Consider the following 17,484-nt stretch of genomic DNA (forward strand, 5'->3'; position numbering starts at 1 on the left):
AATGATAACAATTAGCAGTTGTCACATTCAAAGTGTTGGAGAAATATTAAGAAGTTAGTGTATCCCTTTAGTGCACTTTGATGAAACGCATATCAAATAATATCAATAGGATTTTTCACTCCTTCAAACTACAAAGAAAATTTGTCGCCAGACAATTTTCACAGCTCTAATTACAGCACTCCTTTTGCAACTCTATAATTAAGAGTGAACTACAATTTTCCTTCCTACTCTCAGCTGCAAAAAATATATAAAATAAAATTAAAATTTTAAGTAAAAAAAAAACTTGTTCTGAATTTAACAGGGTATTTATTTCTTCAGTTTTCAGCCTATTTGCCACCAAAATTTTGCTGAAATCAAATTTAAATCATTCATATATGGTTCTAATTAGCAGCAAACGTCAGTCTTTAAAAAATGTAGGTTTATCCCAAAATGTCAACTTCTGGTAATGTCTATGGTATTTTCCAGATTTCTATGTAATTATTTTCCACAGTTTATCTGCATGAATCAATGGGCCTACAAATAAAATACTTGATCTCTTTTCATTCACTTTTTCAAAGGTTTGTGAATGTTCTCCTATTTTACAGTGTTATGTATTTATAATTCAGATTAATTGCAATTATTTAAAAATTCTATGATGCTTCAGACATTTCTCCATCTAATATCTTGATTCATTTTGCAAGTGGCTCCTAGAACTATGGCTCCAGGTATTCTGGAGCACAATCTCTGATGCACATTTTTCCCCACATACTGAATAAATTTGCAAATTTTGATATATTTCCAATAAGCGGTACTCATTTATCATGCTTTGCAAAATGTTTAACCATGCAGTGTGATCCACTGGTACTGTGTATGTATGTATCTATACGTACATGTGTGTATGTATATGTGTGTGTGTATGTGTGTGTGTGTGTGTGTGTGTGTGTGTGTCTGTATATATATTTACATACTTCACTGTCCAGGCTGACATTCATTTAAGACATCAGAGGGAAGTACCTGTAGCCTCATTTGTAGTCCTGGGAAGTGACAGTTTTGTATCACTTCCTCCAGGGATGAAAAACTGGAGGACTTTGCAGCCCATTGTTTAAAGATACAATTGTGAGAATGACAACTAGCTGACAATCATCAACAGGAAGACACTGGAACTCACCAAAAAAGATACCCCACATCCAAAGACAGAGTAGAAGCCACAATAAGACAGTAGAAGGGGCACAATCACAGTAAAATCAAATCCCATAACTGCTGGGTGGGTGACTCACAGACTGGAGAACACTTATACCACAGAAGTCCACCCACTGCAGTGAAGGTTCTGAGCCCCACGTCAGGCTTCCCAACCTGGGGGTCCGGCAATGGGAGGAGGAATTCCTAGAGAATCAGACTTTGAAGACTACTGGAATTTGATTGCAGGACTTCAACAGAAATGGGGGAAACAAAGACTACACTCTTCGAGGGCACACACAAAGTTGTGTGTGCATTGGGACCCAGGGGAAGGAGCAGTGACCCCAGAGGAGACTGAACCAGACCTACCTGCTAGTGTTGGAGGGTCTCCTGCAGAGGTGGTGGGTGGCTGTGGCTCACCATGGGGACAAGGACACTGGCAGCAGAAGTTCTGGGAAGTACTCCTTGGCTTGAGCCCTCACAGAGTCCGCCATTAGCCCCACAAAAGACCCCAGGTAGGCTCCAGTGTTGGGTTGCCTCAGGCCAAACAACCAATGGGGAGGGAACCCAGCCCCACCCATCAGAAGTCAAGTGGATTAAAGTTTTACTGAGCTCTGCCCACCAGAGCAACAGTCAGCTCTACCCACCACCAGTCCCTCCCATCAGGAAACTTGCACAAGCCTCTTAGATAGCCTCATCCACCAGAAGGCAGAGAGCAGAAGCAAGAAGAACTACAATCCTGCAGGCTGTGGAACAAAACCCCACATTCACAGAAAGATAGACAAGATGAAAAGGCAGAGGGCTATGTACCAGATGAAGGAACAAGATAAAATCCCAGTAAAACAACTAAATGAAGTGGAGATAGACAACATTCCAGTAAAAGAATTCAGAATAATGATAGTGAAGATGATCCAGGACCTCGGAAAAAGAATGGAGACAAAGATCGAGAAGATCCAAGAAATGTTTAACAAAGACCTAGAAGAATTAAAGAACAAACAAAAATCCATGAACAATACAATAACTGAAATGAAAACTACATGAGAAGGAATCAATAGCAGAATAACTGAGGCAGAAGAATGGATAAGTGACCTGGAAGACAGAATGGTAGAATTCACTGTTGCAGAACAGAATAAAAAAAAAAGAATGAAAAAAAAATGAAAACAGCCTAAGAGACCTCTGGGACAACATTAAACACAACAACATTCACATTATAGGGGTCTCAGAAGGAGAAGACAGACAGAAATGACCTGAGAAAATATTTGAAGAGATTATAGTCGAAAATTTCCCTCTCATGGGAAAGGAAATAGCCACCCAAGTCCAGGAAGAGCAGAGAGTCCCATACAGGATAAACCCAAGGATAAACACACCGAGGCAATAGTAATCAAATAGGCAAAAATTAAAGACAAATTATTGAAAGCAGCAAGGGAAAAAAGACAAATAATATACAAGGGAACTCCCATAAGCTTAATAGCTGATTTCTCAGCAGAAATTCTACAAGCCAGAAGGGAGTGGCATGATATACTTAAAGTGATGAAAGGGAAGAACCAACAACCAAGATTACTCTACCTGGCAAGGATCTCATTCAGATTCGATGGAGAAATCAAAAGCTTTACAGAAAAGCAAAAGCGAACAGAATTCAGCACCACCAAACCATATCTACAAAAAATGCTAAAGGAACTTCTCTAAGTGGGAAACACAAGAGAAGAAAAGGACCTACAAAAACAAAACAATTAAGAAAATGGTCATAGCAACATACATATCGATAATTACCTTAAACGTGAATGGATTAAATGCTCCAACCAAAAGATACACGCTTGCTGAATGGATACAAAAACAAGACCCATCTATATGATGTCTACAAGAGACCTACTTCAGATCTAGGGACACATACAGACTGAAAATGAGGGGATGGAAAAAGTTATTCCATGCAAATGGAAATCAAAAGAAAGCTGGAGTAGCAATACTCATATCAGATAAAATAGACTTTAAAATAAAGAATATTACAAGAGACAAGGAAGGACATTACATAATGATCAATGGATCAATCCAAGAAGAAGATATAACAATTATAAGTATATATGCACCCAACATAGGAGCACCTCAATACATAAGGCAACTGCTAACAGCTATAAAAGAGGAAATCGACAGTAACACAATAATAGTGGGGGACTTTAACACCTCACTTACACCAATGGACAGATCATCCAAAATGAAAATAAATAAGGAGAAAGAAGTTTTAAATGACACAATAGACCAGATAGATTTAATTGATATTTATAGGACATTCCATCAAAAAACAACAGATTACACTTTCTTCTCAAGTGCGCATGGAACATTCTCCAGCATACATCATAACTTGCGTCACAAATCAAGCCTCAGTATATTTAAGAAAATTAAAATCATATCAAGCATCTTTTTTGACCACAATGCTAGGAGATTAGAAATCAATTACAAGGGAAAAAAACCGTAAAATACACAAACACATGGAGGCTAAGCAATACCTTACTAAATAATGAAGAGATCACTGAAGAAATCAAAAAGGAAATCAAAAAACACCTGGAGACAAATGACAATGAAAATGCAATGATCCAAAACCTATGGGATGCAACAAAAGCAGTTTTAAGAGGGAAGTTTATAGCTCGACAAGCCTACCTCAAGAAACAAGAAAAATCTCCAACAAACAATCTAACTTTACACCTAAAGAAACTAGAGAAAGAAGAACAAACAAAACCCAAAGTTAGTAGAAGGAAAGAAATCATAAAGATCAGAGCAGAAATAAATGAAAGACAAACAAAGAAAACAATAGCCAAGATCAATAAAACTAAAAGCTGGTTCTTTGAGAAGATAAACAATATTGATAAACCATTAGCCAGACTCATCAAGAAAAAGAGGGAGAAGACTCAAATCAATAAAATTAGAAATGAAAAAGGAGAAGTTACAACAGACACCACAGAAATACAAAGCATCCTAAGAGACTACTACAAGCAACTCTATGCGAACAAAATGGACAACCTGAAAGAAACCAACAAATTCTTAGAAAGGTATAACCTTCCAAGACTGAATCAGGAAGAAACAGAAAATATGAACAGACCAATCACAAGTAATGAAATTGAAACTATGATTAAAAATCTTCCAACAAACAAAAGTCCAGGACCAGATGGCTTCACAGGTGAACTCTATCAAACATTTAGAGAAGAGCTAACACTCATCCTTCTCAAACTCTTCCAAAAAATTGTGGAGGAAGGGACACTCCCAAACTCATTCTATGAGGCCACCATCACCCTGATACCAAAACCAGACAAAGATACAACAAAAAAAGAAACTTACAGACCAATATCACTGATGAATATAGATGCAAAAATCCTGCATCTATTAAGATGATCATATGGTTTTTATTCTTCAATTATATGGTGTATCACATTGATTGATTTGCGTATATACAAAATACTAGAAAACAGAATCCAACAACACATTAAAGGATCATAAAACATGATCAAGTGGGATTTATCCCAGGGATGCAAAGGTTCTTCAATATACGCAAATCAATCAATGTGATACACCAAATAATTGAAGAATAAAAACCATATGATCATCTTAATAGATGCAGAAAAAGCTTTTGACAAAATTCAACACCCATTTATGATAAAAACTCTGCAGAAAATGGGCACAGAGGGAAGCTACCTCAACATAATAAAAGCCATATACAACAAAACCACAGCAAACATCATTCTCAATGGTGAAAAACTGAAAGCATTTCCTCTAAGATCAGGAACAAGACAAGGATGTCCACTCTCACCAATATTATTCAACATAGTTTTGCAAGTCCTAGCCATGGCAATCAGAGAAAAAAAAGAAATAAAAGGAATACAAATTGTAAAAGAAGAAGTAAAACTGTCACTGTTTGCAGATGACATGATATTATACATAGAGAATCCTAAAGATGCCACCAGAAAACTACTAGAGCTAATCAGTGAATTTGGTAAAGTTGCAGGATACAAAATTACGGCACAGAAATCTCTTTCATTCCTATACACTAATGATGAATAATCTGAAAGAGAAATTAAGGAAACACTCCCATTTACCACTGCAACAAATTGAATAAAATACCTAGGAATAAACCTACCTACGTAGACAAAACACCTGTATGCAGAAAACTATAAGACACTGATGACAGAAATTAAAGATGATACCAACAGATGGAGAGATATACCATGTTCTTGGATTGGAAGAATCAATATTGTGAAAATGACTATACTACCCAAAGCAATCTACAGATTCAATGCAATCCCTGTCAAATTACCAATGGCATTTTTTACAGAACTAGAACAAAAAATTTCACAATTTGTATGGAAACACAAAAGACCCCGAATAGCCAAAGCAATCTTGACAACAAAAAACGGAGGTGGAGGAATCAGGCTCCCTGACTTCAGACTATACTACATAGCTACAGTAATCAAGACAGTATGGTACTGGCACAAAAACAGAAAGATAGATCAATGGAACAGGATAGAAAGCCCAGAGATAAACCCACGCACCGATGGTCAACTAATCTATGACAAAGGAGGCAAGGATATACAATGGAGAAAAGACAGTCTCTTCAATAAGTGGTGTTGGGAAAACTGAACAGCTACATGTAAAAGAATGAAATTAGAACACTCCTTAACACCGTACACAAAAATAAACTCAAAATGGATTAGAGACCCAAATGTAAGACCGGACACTATAAAACTCTTAGAGGAAAACATAGGAAGAACACTCTTTGACAAAAATCACAGCAAGATCTTTTTTGATCCACCTACTGGAGTAATGGAAATAAAAACAAAAGTAAACAAATGGGTCCTAATGAAACTTCAAAGCTTTTGCACAGCAAAGGAAACCATAAACAAGACGAAAAGACAACCCTCAGAATGGGAGAAAATATTTGCAAACAAATCAATGGCCAAGGACTAATCTCCAAAATATATAAACAGCTCATGCAGCTCAATATTAAAAAAAAAACAACCCAATCCAAAAATGGGCAGAAGACCTAAATAGACGTTTCTCCAAAGAAGACATACAGATGGCCAAGAAGCACATGAAAAGCTGCTCAACATCACTAATTATTAGAGAAATGCAAATCAAAACTACAATGAGGTATCACCTCTCACCAGTTAGAATGGGCATCATCAGAAAATCTACAAACAACAAATGCTGGAGAGGATGTGGAGAAAAGGGAATCTTCTTGCACCATTGGTGGGAATGTAAATTGATACAGCCACTATGGAGAACAGTCTGGAGGTTCCTTAAAAAACTAAAAATAGAATTACCATATGATCCAGCAATCCCACTACTGGGCAAATACCCTGAGAAAACCATAATTCAAAAAGACACGTGCGGGCTTCCCTGGTGGCACAGTGGTTGAGAGTCTGCCTGCTGATGCAGGGAACATGGGTTCGTGCCCCAGTCTGGAAAGATCCCACATGCCACGGAGCGGCTAGGCCCGTGAGCCATGGCGGCTGAGCCTGCGCGTCTGGAGCCTGCACTCCGCAATGGGAGAGGCCACAACAGTGAGAGGCCCGCGTACCACACACACACACACACACACACAAAAAAGACACGTGCACCCTAATGTTCATTGCTGCACTATTTACAATAGCCAGGTCATGGAAGCAACCTAAATGCCCATCGACAGACGAAGGGATAAAGAAGATGTGGTACATATATACAATGGAATATTACTCAGCCATAAAAAGGAATGAAATTGGGTCATTTGTTGAGACGTGGATGGATCTAGAGACTGTCATACAGAGTGAAGTAAGTCAGAAAGAGAAAAACAAATATCGTATATTAATGCATATATGTGGAACCTAGAAAAATGGTACAGATGAACCAGTTTGCAGGGCAGAAATTGAGACACAGATGTAGAGTACAAACGTATGGACACCAAGGGGGAAAATCCATGGGAGGAGTGGGGATGTTGGTGTGATGAATTGGGAGATTGGGACTGACATGTATACATGGATTTGTATAAAATTGATGACTAATAAGGACCTGCTGTATAAAAAAATTAATTAAATAAAATTTAAAAATTAAAGAAAAAAGAAGCTTTTGCTTACACACACAAGTTATTTTTTTCCTTAGAATTTGAATCTCTAAAACATTATGGTGATGATTATTATATAACAACCCCAAATAGTTAAAAGCCCTCCTAAAGTGGCTTATCATAATTCTTTCACATATTCTAGTGAGGGAATTTATTTTAAAAATATCTTAATAATAAAATCAAGCATGCAGTTGTTATAAATGAGATCAAGATAGGTTGATAAGTTGCAACAAATATATTTATTCTGTGTAATGCATTTGCATTTATAGATATGAACTAAAATAGCCATTCCCTTATTAGAACTTAAGAATGAAATACGAAATGAGGTTTATTTTCTTAACTTTCAGAATTTATTTTCTTACTATAACTATGTGAGCATGATTGCAACATTATCCCAAATGAATTGTTCAGTACTTTCACTGATGTAGTAGCTATGTGCTTTAAATATTTTGCAAAAATTCTTGTTAACAACTCTCTTATTTTTGCTCCTTTTACTTATTTTCAGCCAATAAAGCCAGGTGAAGCACTAATAATAATAAAAAGAACAATAGTTCGATGTTAACTTCCTGAATTTGATGGTTGTATTACAGCTATCTGTGAGAATGTTCTTGACCGTGGGATTTATATACTAAGATGTTCTGTGGTGATGAAGTGTCAGGTTGGCAACTTATCCTTGAATGGTTCCGCAAAAAAAAGTTTATTTTACTGTCCTTGGATCCTTTTGGTAAGTTCGAGGGTGTTTTCAAATAAAATTACTAATAAAAAAAATATAATTGTGAGCCCACAAGGATCATCTGCATGCTAAAACAGAGAACCTCTTTTTAACACTGAATAATATTCCTTTGCCTGGATATATCACAGTCTATTTATCCATTCACCTATTGAAGGACATCTTGGTTGCTTTCAAGTCTTGGAGATTATGGATAAAGCTGCTACAAACATCCATATGTAGGTTTATGGGTGGACATAAGTTTCCAACTCATCCCAAAAAATATCAAAGAGCCAGTTTGCTGAATCCTATGGTAAGAGTATGTTTAATTTTGACTGCTGAACTAGCTTCCAAAGTGGTTGAATCATTTTGCATTCCCACTAACAATGAATGAGAGTTTCTATTGTTCCACATCCTTACAAGCTTTTGCTATTTTCAGCATTGCACAATTTGGTCATTCTGATAAGTGTGTAATAGTATCTCTTTGTTGTTTTAATTTACAATTCCCTGATGACATATGATGTGAAGCATCTTTTCATATGCTTATTTGCTATCTGTATATCTTCTTTGGTGAGGTATCCATTTACGTCTTTAGCCCATTGTTCAACCAGGTTGTTTGTTTTCTTATTGCTGAGTTTTAAGAGTTCTTTGTACATTTTGGATAACCATCCTTTATCAGATACCTTTTGTAAATATTTTTGTCCAGTCTATGGCTTGTCTTCTCATTTTCTTGACACTGTGTTTCGTAGAGCAGGAGTTTTTAATTTTAATAAAGCTCAGCTTACCAATTATTTTTTTCATGGATCAAGTCTTTGATGTTGTATCTAAAAAGGCATCACCATACCCAAGATCATCTAGGGTTTCTCCTATGTTATGTTCTAAGAGTTTGATAGTTTTGATTTTTGCATTTAGGTCTATGATCCTTTTTGAGATAATTTTTTTGCAGGTGAATATCCAGTTGTTCCAGCATATTAACATATTTTTAATGGGTTTTTTTGTCATAGTTTCAACTAAGATCTGTTCATTTAATTAGCAATACTTTAGGTAAGCTAATATGTATTGTCATTTTTAGTAGGAGAATAATTTGATACAGACTATATGAACTAAAACATATTTATGGCATATATATACACATAAATACATATATATTATCTATTATATATATACATGTATATACATTGGTATACACACAGATTCACTGCTTAGAAATATTTAAATATACTTGTGTGTCTACCAAGTCCATACTGAAAGATTTTTGCATGTTTTAAAACTTCGCTTATTTCTCCACGCAGTCCTTTTTCTTCTTAAAATACCTCACACAAAGCTCTAAACACAGTGTAGCTCAATTAAGGTAAATGATTAGCAGCTAATCACATGCTTCTGAATATCTGGGTGACACATTCACTCTCAGCATTGTTCAAATGGGAAGTATCTTACTGAATATTTTACCTACAAACAATTCATATGTCACTCAGAATATCTTTAACCTAATCTCAGATTCTTTTCTTTCACAATTAGTAATAGAAACTAAGTCAAAAGGAGGATGGCAAGTTTTCTACCTATCAATCATTTCCCAATCATAGTGTGCTTATTGAATGAGATTATAAACCTGAAAGTATTTTGAAAAGTGCTAAACAAATGTTCATTATCATTTTCAGAAATTTCTGCTAAATTTCAGCTCTGCTACCTAATTATATGCATGACTTTGAAACATCCCTAAAATGATTGCCTAGATCTGGAAACTGTTTCTCAAACTTTTCCTATGTCCGGATCCTTCTTGTTCTTCAAGTTTCACCTTTATGATCACCTCAGGGAGGGCTTCCATGACTCTCCAAAATAAATTTGTTCCCTCGTATTATTCTCTCCTATGGAAACTTATTCTTTTCTTTACATGCCTTATTGTACTTTGATAGTATATAATTTTTTTAGTTTTCTTATGGGACTATAATGTCCATGAATCTTTTTTTTCACTACTGTATCCACAACACTAATCACAAGGCCTGGCTCAGAACATTTGCCATTAAACATTGCTATGACGACCAAATGAGATTGTTTATGTTAGAATGATTCTCAAACTTACAGAAACAGACAAATTTAGGGTGCAATGATTACCTTGAGGAATTAGGTTCAAGACGTTAGTTATCTCCACCCTACTCTCCACTGACCACCCTCGTTATGAGGTACAAAGTGCACCTAGGACCCGAACCAATAAATGAATGTGTTTTATAATTCTGCTCTTTGGCTTAATATTCCAATGTGCAATCACAGGAGAATACCAGGATCATGTTAGGAATACCTTTCCTAACATGAGAGGTAGGGAGATGAAAGAGAAGTGAGACCTGGATTCAAAGCAAGACTACTGGCCACCATTGCTTATCCCCCTTGAGCTCTCATAACTCAGAGAGGGGAAAAAAATACCTAGAGTACAAACGCCAGTTAATCTGAGCTTTTATGCACAAATGAAATTCATTCTGGTATCTTATAATCTCTTCTACTTTGGAAATGGCTTATTATACTCCTATTCAGATATGAATACCATACATGTTTCCATTCTGATCTTGTCTGGATCATCTTCTTTGGTGGCTGCTTCGGATACTTTTGTGTATTTCATACTAGTACAAAGATATAAAAATTGAAAATTTTCAATATCTCTCTATAATTGCTCAAGTCTTGGCTTTATTACTGAGTCTCCATCAAAGATATGTACACATAGTATGGTTTTTCCTGTTAGCTATCATACAGTTTGATATCAGTGCTGCAAGTTGAGGAATCTCAACTCTCCTTTATTTCTGCAAATTAACTGCTACTGCTATCTGCTAGCACCAGAAATGGATTTTTCTCTATTTTACATTATGTAGCAGAAAAAGGGAAATTACATAAACTACTGTGGGTTTTGGAGGTCAGGGGACTATTTACCAGATCAGGACTACAACATTAATCAAGGCTGCACCGTTTTAGGGTAACTTCCTCTGTTATAATCACAGGCACCATTCACTATCCCTAGCTGAACATACAGGAAATTGTGTTTAAATTTTTATTCCTATTTATATGTTGGCAGATGTAGATCTTTTAGTCAAAATTAAATGCATAATTTAAGGCAAGGAAACATAATTGAATCCAAGAAAAGGAGATATCACTTGTGGTTTGTAGGAACAGGCAATGCTTGTTAGAAATGGTGGATGGTGATATTTAATCTGGAATGTCAAGACTTATGAGATCACAACAAGTGTACATCAAGATGAGGAATATTCTAAACATATGAAATAAATGTCTCGTGCTTTCCTTTGGGGAAATACAATATCCAATTTAAAATATAAAGAAGAGCAAGAATAAAGAAGGACATAATGGTACTTTGAGTAGTGACATTTAAAATAAAAAAAAAACAATGGATCCCTGCTACGTTTTGAGCAAGATTGGAACAATTAAAGCTTTAGCAAAATCGATCACACAGCTATGAATTAAAGTGAGAAGCAACCAGAAACAGAGAATTGAAATTTTTCGATAGTCAAGAAGTTAAGTAATAGGGCCAGATTAGAATGGCTAAACCAGGAATTGTGGTTGTCCAAAAAGTCTAAGTCAGAAGAACTCCAAAAAGATTTTTCACTAGGAACATGAAGCTCAAGTTCAAATAAAAGTAAAGATCAAATTTCATAATTTTGATGAAATTTTTATGTTCCCACAAAATGAAGCATTTAAATTTCCCATCAGTTGACAAATGACAGTAATTCAACAATTTTTATTAATGGAGACACAATGCCAAAGTATACTATTGTGTTCTGAGGAAAATATAATTGAATGCACAAAAGAATGATACACAAATTAATTGAGACAAGATGATAGAAATGGAAAAAGCTGTAGACTGAGAATCTGGAGATATTTTTTCACAAATCAGTATAAGCTTTCATGGACTTTGATTCCTTATCTATATCATAATAAGTGTGGATATGCTATCCCACATAGCTTGTTTCAGCTTTCTTAAATTCTGTAATCCATGACTCAAGAATTGTGGATTTCAAACTAAGTACCCTCTAAGATTGTTCCCAGCTATAATTAATTATATTTTCTATACATCTAGATTTTTACATGTTTTGAAATTTTAAAAATCTCCAGTTTTCTTAATTATAGTTAAATTTACTGATAGTTGGATGAAGTTTCATTGGTAGTATACACATATGGGAAAAATGCTTTGAGTTGATTTTTTCTACTATTAAGTTCAATCATGCGCCCCTCCCTTAACTTTATTACATTACAGTTGACATGCAATGAACTGTGCATATTTAAACTATACAGTTTGATATGTATTTACAAATCTACACATCTGTGAAATAATTATCACAATCAAGATAATGAAATATCCATCACCTTAAAGTTTCCTTGGGTCCCTTTCAATGGCTTCCTCCTGTCTACCCCCCACTCTATCCCTAGGCAACCATTAAATGCCTTTCTGTCACTATAGATGTATTTCTATTTCTAGAAATTATATAAATAAAAGCAGAAAGGATATGCTTAATTTTGGTCTGACTTCTCCACTCAGGATAATTATTTTGAGATTCATCTATGTTGTACAATGTATCAAAAGCCAGTTCCTTTTCGTTGCTGAGTAGTATTTCACTGTGTGCATATACCACAGATTGGTATATATTCAACTTTTTAAGGACTTTTGAGTTGTTTCCAGTTTGGGGATACTGTAAAGTTTCTGTGAATATGTGCGTACAAGTATTGGTAGTGACATATACTTGTAGTTGCATTGTTCTCAACAAGTAATCTGTCAATCTTATTTTTGTTCCTCTATATGTAACATATTTACATATGACTGCTTTTAACATGTTCTCTTTATTAATTACTGAGTATGTGCAATTTTAATATAATGTACCTTAATTTAGTTTCTATCATATTTCTTGTGCTTGGCATTCATTGAGAGTTTTGGATCTGTGGGTTTATAGCTGGCATCAAATTTGGGAAAATTTTGGTTACTACTTTTTCATATATTTTGTTTCCTGACCCTTCTCTCTCTCTTCTCCTTCCTTTGTATTCCTCTGAGGGCTTCAAATGCACCTATGTTAGGCAGCTTAAAGTTATCCCAAAGGTCACTGGCACTATTCATTTTGTTTGTTTTTATTCTGTCTCTCATTCTCTCCCAGTTTGGATCATTTCTATTGCTATATCATCAATTCCACTAACCTTTCTTACACTATGTAATCTACTATTAATGCAGACTATTTTCCACCTCACACTGTATAGTTTTCAATTCTAAAAGTTGAATTTGGGTTGTTTTCTTTTTAATATCTTTTCTATAGATCCTTAAGTTTTGGAAGAAATGGATAGCCGCTATAATGTTGTTTTAATGCCATTGTCTGCTAATTCTAACATCTTTGTCAATTATGGGTCAGTTTTCATCCACATTATGATTAGCATTTTCCTGTTTCCTTTTATTTTTGGTAATTTTTGAGTGGATGTCAGAAACTGTTAAGCTTACCTTGTTGGGTTTTGAATATTTTTGTATTTCTATAAATCTTCTTGATCTTTTTGAGACAAAATTAAGTTTTTTGGAATAAGTTTAAACCTTTTGTGTTTTGCTTTTAAGGTCTATTGGTCAGAATCAGAGCAGTGCTGTCTTTAAACCATGCTGCCTTTACTTACTCTGCCCAGGTATCCTTGTCACCGTGAAAAAATGGGGTGTATCACCTAAGAAAAGCATGCCTAACAGCCAAACATTTATATGTAGAAAGTCAAAATCAGTTCATTGGAATGCACTTACCATGATAATGTCCATTATCATGTGGAAATATGTGAAAAACATATTTCCAAATAGAGTTAGTGCAGAATATGAAATTGAGCTTATAAAGATAGATTCAAATGTTGCCTTAAGTTGTTAAACTTTCCACTATGTCTTAAACATGACTCAATTTTTTTTTTCAATTTGCAAGCATTTCTTTATTCTCTGAACTTCAAACTGGCTTATTTTCATGCACATTTACCACAGATTTTTTTTTAAACATCTTTATTGGAGGATAATTGCTTTACAATGGTGTGTTAGTTTCTGCTTTGTAACAAAGTGAATCAGCTATACATATACATATATCCCCATATCTCCTCCCTCTTGCGTCTGCCTCCTACCCTCCCTATCCCACCTCTCTAGGTGGTCACAAAGCACCGAGCTGAGCTCCCTGTGCTATGCGGCTGCTTCACACTAGCTATTTTACATTTGGTAGTGTATATGTGTCCATGCCACTCTCTCACTTCATCCCAGCTTAACATTCCCACTCCCAGTGTCCTCAAGTCCATTCTTTATGTCTGTGTCTTTATTCCTGTCCTGCCCCTAGGTTCTTCAGAACCATATATATTTTTTTTTCTTTCTTTTTTAGGTTACATATGTATGTGTTAGCATATGGTATTTGTTTTTCTCTTTCTAACTTACTTCACTCTGTGTGACAGTCTCTAGGTGCATCCACCTCACTACAAATAACTCAATTTCGTTTCTTTTTATGGCTGAGTAATATTCCATTGTATATATGTGCCACATCTTCTTTATCCATTCATCTGTCAGTGGACACTTAGGTTGCTTCCATGTCCTGGCTATTGTAAATAGAGCTGTAATGAACATTGTGGTACATGACTCTTTTGGAACTATGGTTTTCTCAGGGTATATGTCCAGTAGTGGGATTGCAGGGTCATATGGTAATTCTAATTTTAGTTTTTTAAGGAACCTCCATACTGTTCTCCATAGTGGCTGTATCAATTTACATTCCCACCAACAGTGCAAGAGGGTTCCCTTTTCTCCACACCCTCTCCAGCATTTATTGTTTATAGATTTTTTGATGATGGCCATTCTGCCTGGTGTGAGGTGATGCCTCATTGTAGTTTTGATTTGCATTTCTCTAATGATTAGTGATGTTGAGCATCCTTTCATGTGTTTGTTAGCAATCTGTATATCTTCTTTGGAGAAATGTCTATTTAGGTCTTCTGCTCATTTTTAAACATGACTCAATTTGAAAACCACTTTCTTTTCTACATTAGATTGAGTCAAATTTGCTTTTGTTAAGGTGAAGATCATTGCATCTACTGTGGGCTTGGAAATAATGTTACATTCCAAATACCAAACTGACTTCTTCAATACATTTATAAATGTTTTACAAACCATATAAGCAATCTCAAACATTTTTGTTTGGTTGAGTCCTTACTGTGCACTTATGATTTTTGTGACACAAAGAGAACTTTGGATGACAGATATTATTATTGGATTTTAGTTCAGTGTTATAATTTGTAAAGCCCATTCATGCTTTTCTGTATTTGATTCTACAACATTAGGAAATGCCATAATTTTCTTAGAGAGGTTGCAGACATCTGCATTCCATGGTCTTTTCATGATACTAGATTGTCCTTCTTGTATTTAGAGATAATGTTACTGGCTACTAATATGGCTTCAAAGAATCTTGTGTCCAGAAGTTCCCTTTATACCACTCAGAACTCTCTAGTGCTTTTCTAATAACAATGCAACAGTGACTAAGTAGATTGTTTTGCTTGGGGTATTTGCCTCTATGTTTCTTGGAAAAAGTTGCTCTTATCCATTTCTTTTTTGAAAACTAATGTCCATTCAAATTGTTATACTATAAAAAGATTACCTGTGTACTTTGAAACTGATTTTTTTAAAGTTTAAACATTTACTTGATGAGGGGGGAAAAAGAAAATGCATATTGTTTGGGAGGATTGAGTTTACAAATGTTTCATATAGTTTTCTGAGTGTTGGAATTTTTATGAATAATTAGTTGCCCTTGTTGTCATTTGTGATCTTTTTGTGTGATCGTATTAGATAATACTTCTTTCTATATTATTTATATATTTTTTCAAGGAAATTAACTTTCCATACTTATGTAAACAATAATAGCATAGTAATTTATATTAATGTTATTGAATTAACATTTGTTCTTTTTAAATTGAAATTCTTATAAGGATCTCTGATAAATTTGGAAGCCCATATAAAATATACATATAGTGTTTGACTTGATTATGTTTTCATCTATAACTTATTTTCTTATACTGTTATTATAAAAACTTGAGTTTTAAAATGTATATCATTTTAATCATTTATTTAAGGTAACAGAAGCCATTGTGTTCTTTACAAGGGGTAAGCAAATTAGTTCTTAGAGACTATTCTTTGCATCAGGTTGAATTGGTATGAATAGAATTAGGCAATTTATTATCAATGAAGACACAGTGGATCATTTTTTAAATGTTGTGGTTCTGACGAGAACTGACCACTCTGTTTCTTTGAAGCATTTAAGATTGCTTAATTCCACTGTGAGAGCTCCTGTGTATGTCCAGGACAGCATTTTTTTTCTTTAAACATAGTTTTAAAATAACAGATGATATTGAGAGAATTGAAGAAATAATACAATCATAGAGACAAGCTTTGAACTTTGCCTTGTGGGTTGGACCTGAGGAGACATTAACAGTATATACAGGTAATTCAGGAGTGTAGAATGAAGAACAATATCAATGGAATGCACACCCTTTAAGAGACTACATTAGAAAAGCACTGGTATTGGAACCAACAGGGAAGTAGTGTCTCGCAAGCGTCCATAATGAAACATATCACAACTATCCCTGAAAAACCTGTAAGGTAAATGGAAAAAGAATACCTGCTGAAATTTAGAACTGCTACTAAGTACAAGAAGTCTTTTCCACTAACTACAAAAATATCAGATTCAGTTAAGAAAAACAACTACACCAGATATGAAAATGGAGAGCAATTCTTTGACGCTAAGGATTATAACCCTTAGGTGATCAGAGCATTGATTTCCAGATTCCAAACCGAACTCAGTACTTCTGTTTGTAGACTGATTGATTCTAAAACCTGAGGTGGCCAGGGTCGGGGAGGGCACATACGTGTGTAGGTATGTAGGTGTATGTTGGGAGGTAGACTTCTGATATCTTTAAGTGCTCCAGCATTTCAAAGTGGTGGAGTACAAAATTGTAGGTACAGAAAAAGCACTTCAGAGGAACAGAGGGAAATTAGATAAATGCCTTCTGAGACCTGAAAATTTTTCTGGGAGATGTGCACATCAACCTTCCCTCTACCACCCCCAGCTATATTTCTAGAAAGAGGATTTAACTAGCACATGCATGGATAGTAAGTGAGGCCACAAAAAATCAATAAGAAATGCTGGAAGACAATGAAGAAATATCAGTTGAAATATTTGTTCTATGTACATACAATTTTTTATCCTTCCTAGTTGCTTTTCTAGTGTGAAAGCAGTACTTGGACATTTCCAGGAATGCAAAGACTTAGGGAATACATATTCTCTAAGAGAATAATGTATGTCTCTCAGGGTCAGGGGATAAGGAAACTCAGGATTTTCACTTCATCAAAGCAAAAAAATTCTCAGACTTAAGTAAAAAAAAATGCAGACAGTGATCTTTAAAAGCCATCAAATATTTCTTTTTCAGTAAATCTGCAAATATGACTAAAATGGAAAACAAAAGTAAACAATTATATTTGAAGAGAAGAAATGTAATAGAAAAAGTTGTGATCACAATA

Source organism: Globicephala melas, chromosome 7 (genome assembly GCF_963455315.2).
Source record: "Globicephala melas chromosome 7, mGloMel1.2, whole genome shotgun sequence".
NCBI classification, from domain to species: domain Eukaryota; kingdom Metazoa; phylum Chordata; class Mammalia; order Artiodactyla; family Delphinidae; genus Globicephala; species Globicephala melas.